The following is an 11,657-nucleotide window of genomic DNA, read 5'->3' as shown; positions in this document are numbered from 1 at the left end:
CATCTTATAAGTATCAAAATGTGAGAATCCTGTCAAGAAAACCGGTATCGAATACATACTACAGAGGCAACAACAAACATATGAGAAAGCTTATTTGGCAATTCAGTTGAGTTTCATTTAATTTCACATACTGTATGATTATAGTTTGAGTTTTATTGATTGTGTTTGAAATCACAGGCCTAGTAGCAGAGCCAGAAAGGTTACTTTGTCAAACCTCAGACACTCTTGGATACCAGTTTGATTGAGATTCTCCTTGCTTCAATGTTACATAATAATTTGAATCAAATTTTGTCCCAATTGCCACATTGTACATTTGCTCTAATAAAATAAATAGTTAGCTAGTTTCTAAAAGTATGTCAGAGGAAGGGTGTTGGTACCTTTTATAACCACAATGCTCTTCAGCTTTGCAGTGACATCAGTATGACACTTTCACTTAGAGTGTGAAATGTTTCAACACCCTCATGTTTGCTGTTTGTGCTGTTTTTCATGTCATAATTAATTTGATGTGTGTATCTTTGTAATCACAGGCCTCATTTGGAAAAGAGACATTGGTCACAATATGACTCCCTGTCAAAACAAGGTTAAATATAAGAAATATGACATTAGTGTTGGGAACCAGCTATTTGTGTTTTGACTGTCAGTGCACGACTTATTGCAGTGTGTTGTAGAGTGCAAAGTTCAGAGGATGTCCTCTGGGGATTGCAACATTTCACTTCTGTTTTGAACTATCTACACACCATCTAGAAGTTTTTGTTTGGGTTGTCTCTTTCCTTCCGCCTCCTCTTCCACCCTATCCCAGGTAATTTGTTGCTTTTTTTGTGTTGGTTTTCCTTATAGTTGCTTATTGTAGCGTCTTTGGGTTTTATAAAAGCGATATAAAATCATATGTATTAAACAAAAAGTGTCACGCCCTGACCTGAGATATCTCTGTTTTCTTTATATTTTGGTTAGGTCAGGGTGTGACTAGGTGGGTACGTTAGTTTTTGTATTGTCTAGGGTTTTTTGTATGTCTAGGGTTTTTGTAGGTCTAGGTGATTTGTATGTCTATGGTGGCTTGATATGGTTCCCAATCAGAGGCAGCTGTTTATCGTTGTCTCTGATTGGGGATCATATTTAGGTAGCCATTTTCCCTTGTTTCCCTTGTGTTTGTGGGTTCTTGTCTATGTGTAGGTGCCTGTCAGCACTCGTTTTGTATAGCTTCACGTTTTGTTATTTTGTTAGTTTGTTCAGTGTTCATTCAGTTAATTAAAAGAATGTACGCATACCACGCTGCGCCTTGGTCCGATTCAAACGACGAACGTGACAGAAGAGCCCACCAGAAAAGGACCAATCAGCGTGTTCAGGAGGAGCATTATGGACTGAGGAACGGCGACTATACGAGGGGACACGGTTAGCACGGAAGCCCGAGAGGCAGCCCCAAGAAAAAAAAATTGGGGGGCACACGAGGAGATTGGCTGAGTCAGGTTGGAGACCTGAGCCAACTCCTCGTGCTTACCGTGGGGAGCGTGTGACTGGTCAGACACCGTGTTACGCAGTGATGCGCACGGTGTCTCCAGTTCGCATTCATAGCACGGTGCACTCAATTCCAGCTCCTCGCATTTGCCGGGCTAGAATGGGCATCCTGCCAGGATGGATGGTGCCGGCTCAGCGCTCCTGGTCTCCAGTACACCTCCTTGGACCAGGATATCCTGCGCCAGCTCTGTGTACTGTGTCTCCGGTGCGTCTGCAAAGCCCAGTGCATCTTGTGCTAGCGCCCCGCACTTGCCGGGCACAAGTGAGCATCCAGCCAGGACGCATTGTGCCAGCTCTACGCTCCAGATCTCCAGTGCGCATCCACAGTCCAGTACGTCCTGTGCCTCCTCTCCGCACTCGCCCTGAGATGCATGTCATCAGCCCGGTACCACCAGTTCCAGCACCACGCATCAGGCCTCCAGTGCGCTTCCACAGTCCTGTACGGCCTGTGCCTGTGCCTCTTCCCCGCACTCGCCCTGAGGTGCGTGTCCTCAGCCCAGTACCACCAGTTCCGGCACCACGCATCAGGCTTCCAGTGCGCTTCCACAGTCCAGAGCTTCCGGCGACAGTTCCCAGTCCAGAGCTTCCGGCGCCAGTTCCCAGTCCAGAGCTTCCGACGCCAGTTCCCAGTCCAGAGCTTCTGGTGCCAGTTCCCAGTCCAGAGCTTCCGGCGACAGTACCCAGTCCAGAGCTTCCGGCGACGTTTCACAGTCCGGAACCTCCAACGACGGGCCACGGTCCGGAGCCTCCGGCGACGGGCAGGGGTCTCCGGCGACGGTCCCTGGTCCGGGGCTTCCTGCGATGAACCCTCCAGAGCCTCCGGCGATGATCCATGGTCCGGTTCTACAAAGGCGGAGGGATCAGCGTAAAGAGGGGGAGCTGCGTCCAGAACCGGAGCCGCCACCGAGGGTAGATGCCCACTCGAACCCTCCCCTATAGGTTCAGGTTTGCGGCCGGGAGTCCGCACCTTTGGGGTGGGGGGGCGGTACTGTCAGACCCTGACCTGAGATATGGGGGTACCACATGGTTCAATTCTCAGGCCGATTCTTTTCTCTGTATATATCAATGATGTCGCTCTTGCTGCGGGCAATTCCCTGATCCACCTCTACGCAGACAACACCATTCTGTATACATCTGGCCCTTCTTTGGACACTGTGCTAACTAACCTCCAAACGAGCTTCAATGCCAAACAACACTCCTTCCGTGGCCTCCAACTGCTCTTAAACGCTAGTAAAATCAAATGCATGCTTTTCAACCGTTTGCTGCCCGCACCCGCCCGACTAGCATCACCACCCTAGATGGTTCCGACCTAGAATATATGGACAACTATAAATACCTATGTGTCTGGCCAGACTGTAAAATCTCCTTCCAGACTCATATTAAACATCTCCAATCCAAAATCAAATCTAATCTTCACTTACGCCGCCAAACTTACCCTAGTAAAACTGATTATCCTACCGATCCTCGACTTTGGCGATGTCATCTACAAAATAGCTTCCAATACTCTACTCAGCAAATTGGATGCAGTCTATCACAGTGCCATCCGTTTTGTTACCAAATCACCTTATACCACCCACCACTGCGACCTGTATGCTCTGTATGCTCTAGCTGGCCCTCACTACATATTCATCGCCAGACCCACTGGCTCCAGGGCATCTATAAGTCTATGCTAGGTAAAGCTCCGCCTTATCTCAGTTCACTGGTCACGATAACAACACCCACCCGTAGCACACGTTCCAGCAGGTATATCTCACTGATCATCCCTAAAGCCAACACCTCATTTGGCCGCCTTTCCTTCCAGTTCTCTGCTGCCAGTGACTGGAACGAATTGCAAAAATCGCTGAAGTTGGAGACTTTTATTTCCCTCACCAACTTTAAACATCAGCTAACCGATCGCTGCAGCTGTACATAGTCTATCTGTAAATAGCCCACCCAATCTATCGACCTGATCCCCATACTGTTTTTATTTTATTTTCTGTTCTTTTGCACACCAGTATCTCTACTTCTGCATCTGTGGTGGAAGGTGGCCGAGCTACAACGGTTTTTGTAAGACCATGAAACATCCTGAAAATTGGTCTTGTCACGAAAACGACTGTAGCATTTGGACGGTTTGGCTTGTATGACCACTTTATGGAAAGATAGAGCAAAACGGAGAACACTATGACCCCCACAAGTGTCAGGAGACTCATCTGAAGGTAACCAGTACCATTTTAAAAGATGAATAGAAGTGATTGGTTTCACATAAGAATAAGGAGACCATTGAAAAGACTCTAAGCAGTGAACTGACTCAAGTCAGTAAGTGGTTATCCGACAACAAACTGCCTCTGCATTTAGGCAAGACAGAATGTATCCTGTTTGGTTCCAAACACAAAGTTAGAAACTTCCAACTTCTCAAGTGTAATGGTCTAGCGGTGAAGGAGAAATGCTGCGTTACATACTTGGGATGTAATCTGGACCAACACATGACAGGTGACATGACATGGTTCTGAAGGTCATTGTTCTGAAGGTTCACTACAGGACAAAGTTCCCGGCAAGAGTCACCAAGTTCCTGGATACAGAGACTATGAGGACCCTGACAACATCTCTGATCCAGTGCCACTTGTCGTGGAAAATTACATAATTAGTCATGCTATCCCGTTTTTTTACTGCCTAAATAATAGTCTCATGTTATATGCTAGTGTTTTTTCTAAACTGATACAAACTTGTCTTTCTGTTACTTAGTCATAAGACTGGGCTTACCCCTAAGAGCTGTTTGGGTGTGGCCACAGCATGTGACATCCCATGGTTTTATTATCTACAAGAAGTCACATGTATGTACATTTGCAGAAAAGAGCACATTATAGTGTTTGCTGTTGTGAATGCAGTTAGACGGTTGAGCCCTCGGGCTATCAACCTCATGCTAGCTTAAATCTGCACAGACAACTAATTGCCTTTTACACACTATGACTATTCTTGTATCTCATGGTTCAGTGGCATAACAACAAATCTGAATGACAAATTAAAAAGGGCCCGAAACAAACTAATTGAAGAGAGTTGGGGAGTAACGGATTCTCCTTGCTTCAATGTTACATAATAATTTTAATGCAATCTGTTATATGTAACGGATTACAAAAAAACAAACTGTAATCTGTTATGTTACCAGCTAAAATATTGTAATCAGATTAGAGATACTTTTGAAAAACTAGATTATTACTTCTAGGATTACTTTTAAATTCAGAAAGGATGTTTGCAAAAACAAATTATATTTGACACCTTTCTGTTTTCTCAATGACATTCAAATCATCATTGAAAAAGGCACAAGTTTAAGTTTGTTCTGCCTCAAGGAAGTCTGACCACAAGTCAGCAGAAGCTGTGGACACCAGTTACATGACTTGACTTGGACTCAAATCTGACTCGTAACAAATTTGATGACTTGATACTCGACTTGATAGATTCAGGCTCCCGATTTGGGCTCCCGAGTGGCACAGCGGTCTAAGGCACTGCATCTCAGTGCTAGAGGCGTCACTACAGACCCTGGTTTGATTCCAGGCTGTATCACAACCGGCCATGATTGGGAATCCCATTGGGCGCCGCACAATTGGCCCAACGTTGTTATGGTTTGGCCGGGGTAGGCCATCATTGTGAATAACAATTGTTCTTAACTGACTTGCCTAGTTAAATAAATAAAACATGTAATAACTTGAGACATGACCTTGACTTTGATTTAAGACTGATGACTTTAAATGATCTGTCCATGTTTTGAAAAGGTTTTGTCACTTATTTTGTGGCACAGAATCCGTGTATTACTCCACACGCAGCCAGAGACAGTAGCCGCAACATCGCCCTTGCAATAAAAAGTGCAACAGATTGGCTAGTGAAACGCACACTCGGCCCTCTGATTGGACCAGCAAACTGCGTATCAACACAGGTCAGGTGAGCTAGCGAACACGTTGCTGATTTTCTGTACAACTATAGGATTGGGTGCAGTGCAAACATCAAATTGTAGGGAGAGAGAATTGCCATATTAAGTAAATATGCAACTCCAAAAATGTGGCCATCAACAATATTAATCTTGGGGGGTTGTGGTATATGGCCAATAAACCACAGCTAAGGGCTGTGTCCAGGCACTCCGCGTTGCGTTGTGCTTAAGAACAGCTCGTGGCCGTGGTATATTGGCCATATACCACACTCCCTCGGGCCTTATTGCTTAATGATATGGTGCTTTCATCATTGGATCACCAAGACCAGTAAATAAATCTACACTCTGAGCAAGTCAACCTGCCTTTCCATCTGCTGATTTCATGCCCTTATGTATTCTTACTGTTATGTGTAACTGTACTCTATCGGTAATGTACAGGTGACTTTTCACTGCGATAGGTCTCGTGTTTGACATGCATAACTGTTTTTTTGTTTGTTGTGCAGGTGAGCAAAGATGAGCTGGACTGGAGCACCAATGAGCTGAGGAACTGTCAGAGCCATAGGCTGTCTGGTAGCCTATGCTCAATAAATAGACAAAGATTTTTAGTTGAACAAGTCATTGCTCTTGACTTGTTCTTAGAATGCATGTACTTGACTGGAGACATGACCCCTTCTAGTACTACTTGGGACTCGACTTGAGACTCAGACCTTATGACTTGAGACTTGCTTGTGGCTCAAATAATAGTGACTGGGGTCACCTCTGCAAGACAGAGACCACTATGATGACACACCAAATGCATTTGATGGTCAATTCGAAATCTGCAGTGACCGTACAGCATTTACTGTGATATAGCCTCAGCAGAAGTCAAGGCACTCATGCTTCTTGCGCTTTGCAGAGTAGAGCAGAAGGAAGTTGTCAAGGAAGTGAGTTTGCGTTTATACATGCTTCAGTAGGTGCCGCAATTGGGTTACACCCTCCATACAGAGCCTAATAGGCTGACCACACCACTCGCTTCGCGTGTGTGAGCGTTGCAAAATAAATTTAGAATTCTATGTTATTCAATTATTCCACCCACACGAGCGTCTGCGTTGCCAAGGGCTAAAATAGAAGTCATTCCTATTTCTGTCGCATATCGCGCTGCAAGTCCTGCCTCTCCCATCTCCTCATTTGGTTTATAGAAGAAGGTACCCACGTGCCATCTCCTCATTGGTTATACCCACGTGGGTGATTGAAAGATGAAATGTTTTGCCGGTTGTCGTGGTAATACTATGAAAGTGTAGATGCCAATCCCCATATAAATTCAAAGATGAAAAAGCCGGGAAGGAGGAGAGATGACTAGAAACGATTTGGTTGGCCGTTTTATGTGTGGATTAATTGTCAGATTAGAGGACCTTGTGCATTTCAGGTAAATAACAAATCAATGTTTATATCCCAGGACAAATTAGCTAGCAGCAGCAAGCTAGCTAAATAGGACAAATTAGCTAGCAAGTGCAAGCTAACTAGCTAAATTGCCATACATGTTTAATGCTTTTCAACCTGTCCCCAAATTAATGTCATTGGTTCAGAGTCTGTTTTGATATTTTAACCTGCTTGTCGTGATCGCGTTTGGTGTATGGGGACAAAATACATTTATGCACGATAGTGCACGATGGCGCATTGCGCGCGTGCGTCACTGCCAAAAAAGTCACTGCCAAATCTAACGGTAGAGCTTGAAAATTCGAGCCCCTTGGGTGCTGCCATAAGTGCCCATCCAAGAAGGCTCAAGGTCATTTGCCACAGATAAAATGATGCCAAATCACGTTATATGTACAGTAGCTTTGATTGGACTGATCATGTCAATATCATACTTTCAAAATCTTAGCTAGCAGTCATCATCATGAATCAAGTCGACAATCTACTGGCAAATCCTTTTTATTCGTTGTCATATGAAGAGAAATAATGAAGAGAAATTATAGATAAAACGTATCGGTGCTCATCGGCCATTGGACATAAGCATTACAAAAGTTGAACATCGCAAATTCAACAATGAGTGGTTTGGAAAGAATCAGTGGCTATCTGCAAGCAATGCAAAGCAATCACTAGCCTGCTATTCAGTGGAGTGGGTGTGTGGTCAATTCTCTGTTTAAGGGTCTCTTTTCCAAGCTTAAAATGATTAACATTCAACATTGTGTCACGTTCCTGACCTGATTTCCTTTATTTTGTCTTTGTTTAGTATGGTCAGGGCGTGAGTTGGGGTGGGCATTCTATGTTATGTGTTTCTATGTTTAGGTTCATTGTTAATTAGCCTGATATGGTTCTCAATCAGGGGCAGGTGTTTTACATTTCCTCTGATTGAGAACCATATTAAGGTAGGCTGTTCACACCATTTGTTTGTGGGTGATTGTTCCTGTGTTAGTGTTTATGCCACACGGGACTGTTTCGTTTGTGAGTTTGTTCCTGTTCGTGCGTTCTTCGTTGTCTGTAAGTTCTCATGTTCAGGTCTGTTTACGTCGTTTATTGTTTTGTAATTCATCAAGAGTTTTTTCGTGTTCGTCTTTCTTTAAATAAATCATTATGTCTTCATACTTCGCTGCATATTGGTCCGATCCTTGCTCCTCCTCAGACGAGGAGGAGAACGAACGTTACACATGGGCCATGCTGTCAATCCAGCACGATTTCTGCCGAGCTCAAAACAACTGTTCACTCAGAACTGGGAAATCTGACTTCAGTGAGTTCAAGACAACTGGTAACTCAGGAATAAACGAGCTCTGACTGGGAAAATACGTTTTGGAATTGTAAGTTGGGAACTCTAGAGCTATGACCTGAAGATCACTGACTTCATCATGATTCTACCTTGTTTTTTTCAGAGTTCCCAGTTGTCTTGAAAGCACCATAAATCCAAAGAATGCCAGACTTTGATGACAAAATTTGCCCACAAAGGACCTCCACGCCACCTTCCTGTACAAGTGAGCACAGTACAACAAGGTGGGTCCAAAAATGTCTTGTATGCTGCTGCATAAATTATGTAATATGCCAGGGATATACAGTACCAGTCAAAAGGTGAACTACTCATTCAAGGGTTTTTCCATAAAAAAAAAAAGATTTTCTACATTGTAGAATAATAGTGAAGATATCAAAACTATGAATTAACACATATGGAATCATGTAGTAAAAAAGTGTTAAACAAATCAAAATATATTTGAGATTGCTCAAAATAGCCACCCCTTGCCTTGATGACAGCTTTGGAAACTCTTGGCATTCTCTCAACCAGCTTCATGAGAGTCACCTGGAATGCATTTGAATTATAGTTTTTTACAATCGCTTACACACTAAAAGTGGTACTTGAGGCACACTCAGTGAAACAATTAATTACACAGTTCTCTACATTAGACACATCATTCAAAACTAACAGGTCTTGTGTTTTGTTTGGAAAACACTGCCATTCCAAATGCCACACTCATTTACCGATTACCTACACCCAGTGCTAACGTGTGAAAATACGTATAGCTCATTTCTTCACTTAGAAATCAGAGCTTGAGCACTATAAATGGGCTTCAGGTTGGCTTTCTTGGTTTGGACAACAATGGAGGCCAATTTTGGAGAGAGTTAGAGGAACAGGAGTGAGAGTAAGAGGGGGACGAGGACAAGGAGGAGGATGAGAAGGACAAGCCTATTTGTTTTGTCTGTTACTGTTCATCCCGAAATCTGGATGAAAATTACACATTTTGAGAAAGAAATACATTTTATTTTCCCCCCCTTGCATTTCTGTTGATAGTGTAAATATATAGCTGCTATCCGTGTGACTATTGGCTTACGTCGATCCCGGAGCAAACATCAATTATTCCGGAGCTAGCCAGCTGAAGAGTTCCATCAGCCACTCCTGGGCTACAATCACCTATCCGGACCCGTTTTACTGCCGATGCGGAGCCCCACCGGGCCTTCACGACTGGACTACCGACGTTATCTTCCCGAGGGAGTTATCCAACTGGCCCCTCCGTCGCGACGTTACCTGAACGCCCATCTGCGGCCCGCTAATCGTTAGCTGTCTTATCGTCTGCTATCTGAATAGGTCTATCGTACAATTTTTCTTGGGTCACTATATCTATTTTGCCAATTGGATTGATCCCCTCTACCACACGGAACCCCACTAATCTACCGTCGGAAACGCACGAGGTGGCTAAAAACAGACCTCCATCCTATGCTAGCTTGCTACCGATGGCCCGGCTAGCTGTCTGAATTGCCGTTACCCCAGCCAACCTCACTACTCACTGGACCCGTATGATCACTCGACTAAGCATGCCTCTCCTTAATGTCAATATGCCTTGTCCATTGCTGTTCTGGTTAGTGTTTATTGGATTATTTCACTGTAGAGCCTCTAGCCCTGCTCATTATACCTTATCCAACCTTTCAGTTCCACCACCCATACATGCAATGACATCACCTGGTTTCAATTATGTTTCTAGACACAATATCTCTCTCCTCATCACTCAATACCTAGGTTTACCTCCACTGTATTCACATCTTACCATACCTTTGTCTGGACATTATACCTTGAAGCTATTTTATCGCCCCCAGAAACCTCCTTTTACTCTCTGTTCCGGACGTTCTAGACGACCAATTCTCATAGTTTTTAGCCGTACCCTTATCCTACTCTGTTCCTCTGGTGATGTAGAGGTGACTCCAGGCCCTGCAGTGCCTAGCTCCACTCCTATTCCCCAGGCGCTCTCTTTTGATGACTTCTGTAACTGTAATAGCCTTGGTTTCATGCATGTTAATATCAGAAGCCTCCTCCCTAAGTTTGTTTTATTCACTGCTTTAGCACACTCTGCCAACCCGGATGTTCTAGCCGTGTCTGAATCCTGGCTTAGGAAGACCACCAAAAATTCTCAAATCTCCATTCCTAACTACAACATTTTCAGACAAGATAGAACGGCCAAAGGGGGCGGTGTTGCAATCTACTGCAAAGATAGCCTGCAGAGTTCTGTCCTACTATCCAGGTATGTACCCAAGCAATTTGAACTTCTATTTTTAAAAATCCACCTCTCTAAAAACAAGTCTCTCACCGTTGCAGATAGACCACCCTCTGCCCCCAGCTGTGCTCTGGATACCAGATGTGAACTGATTGCCCCCCATCTATCTTTAGAGCTTGTGCTGCTAGGCGACCTAAACTGGAACATGCTTAACACCCCAGCCATCCTACAATCTAAGCTTGATGCCCTCAATCTCACACAAATTATCAATGAACCTACCAGGTACCACCCCAAAGCCGTAAACACGGGCACTCTCATAGATATCATCTTAACCAATTTGCCCTCTAAATACACCTCTGCTGTTTTCAACCAAGATCTCAGCGATCACTGCCTCATTGCCTGCATCCGTAATGGGTCAGCGGTCAAACGACCTCCACTCATCACTGTCAAACGCTCCCTGAAACACTTCAGCGAGCAGGCCTTTCTAATCGACCTGGCCGGGGTATCCTGGAAGGATATTGATCTCATCCCGTCAGTAGAGGATGTCTGGAATTTCTTTCCTTCTTAATGCGTTTGAGCCAATCAGTTGTGTTGTGACAAGGTAGGAGTGGTATACAGAAGATAGCCCTATTTGGTAAAAGACCAAGTCCATATTATGGCAAGAACAGATCAAACAAGCAAAGAGAAATGACAGACCATCATTACTTTAAGACATGAAGGTCAGTCAATCTGGAACATTTCAAGCACTTTGAAAGTTTCTTCAAGTGCAGTCGCAAAACCATCAAGCGCTATGATGAAACTGGCTCTCATGAGGACCGCCACAGGAAAGGAAGACCCAGAGTTACCTCTGCTGCACACAAGTTCATCAGAGTTACCAGCCTCAGAAATTGCAGCTCAAATAAATGCTTCACAGAGTTCAAGTAACAGACACATTTCAACATCAACTTTTCAGAGGAGACTGCGTGAATCAGGGCTTCATGGTCTAATTGGTGCAAAGAAACCACTACTAAAGGACACCAATAAGAAGAGACTTGCTTGGGCCAAGAAACATGAGCAATGAACATTAGACCGGTGGAAATCTGTCCTTTGGTCTGATTTTTTTCAAATTAAAGACCGCCGTGTCTTTGTGAGACGCAGACTTGGTGAACAGATCTCCACATGTGTGGTTCCCACTGTGAAACATGGAGGAGGAGGTGTGATTCGTGGGGGTGCTTTGCTGGTGACACTGTCTGTGATTTATTTAGAATTCAAGGCATGCTTAACCAGCATGGCTGTGCCTTCACATCTGCCACGCCGAT

Source organism: Salvelinus alpinus, chromosome 2 (assembly GCF_045679555.1).
Source record: "Salvelinus alpinus chromosome 2, SLU_Salpinus.1, whole genome shotgun sequence".
NCBI lineage: Eukaryota > Metazoa > Chordata > Actinopteri > Salmoniformes > Salmonidae > Salvelinus > Salvelinus alpinus.
This window is presented reverse-complemented; position numbering follows the sequence as displayed.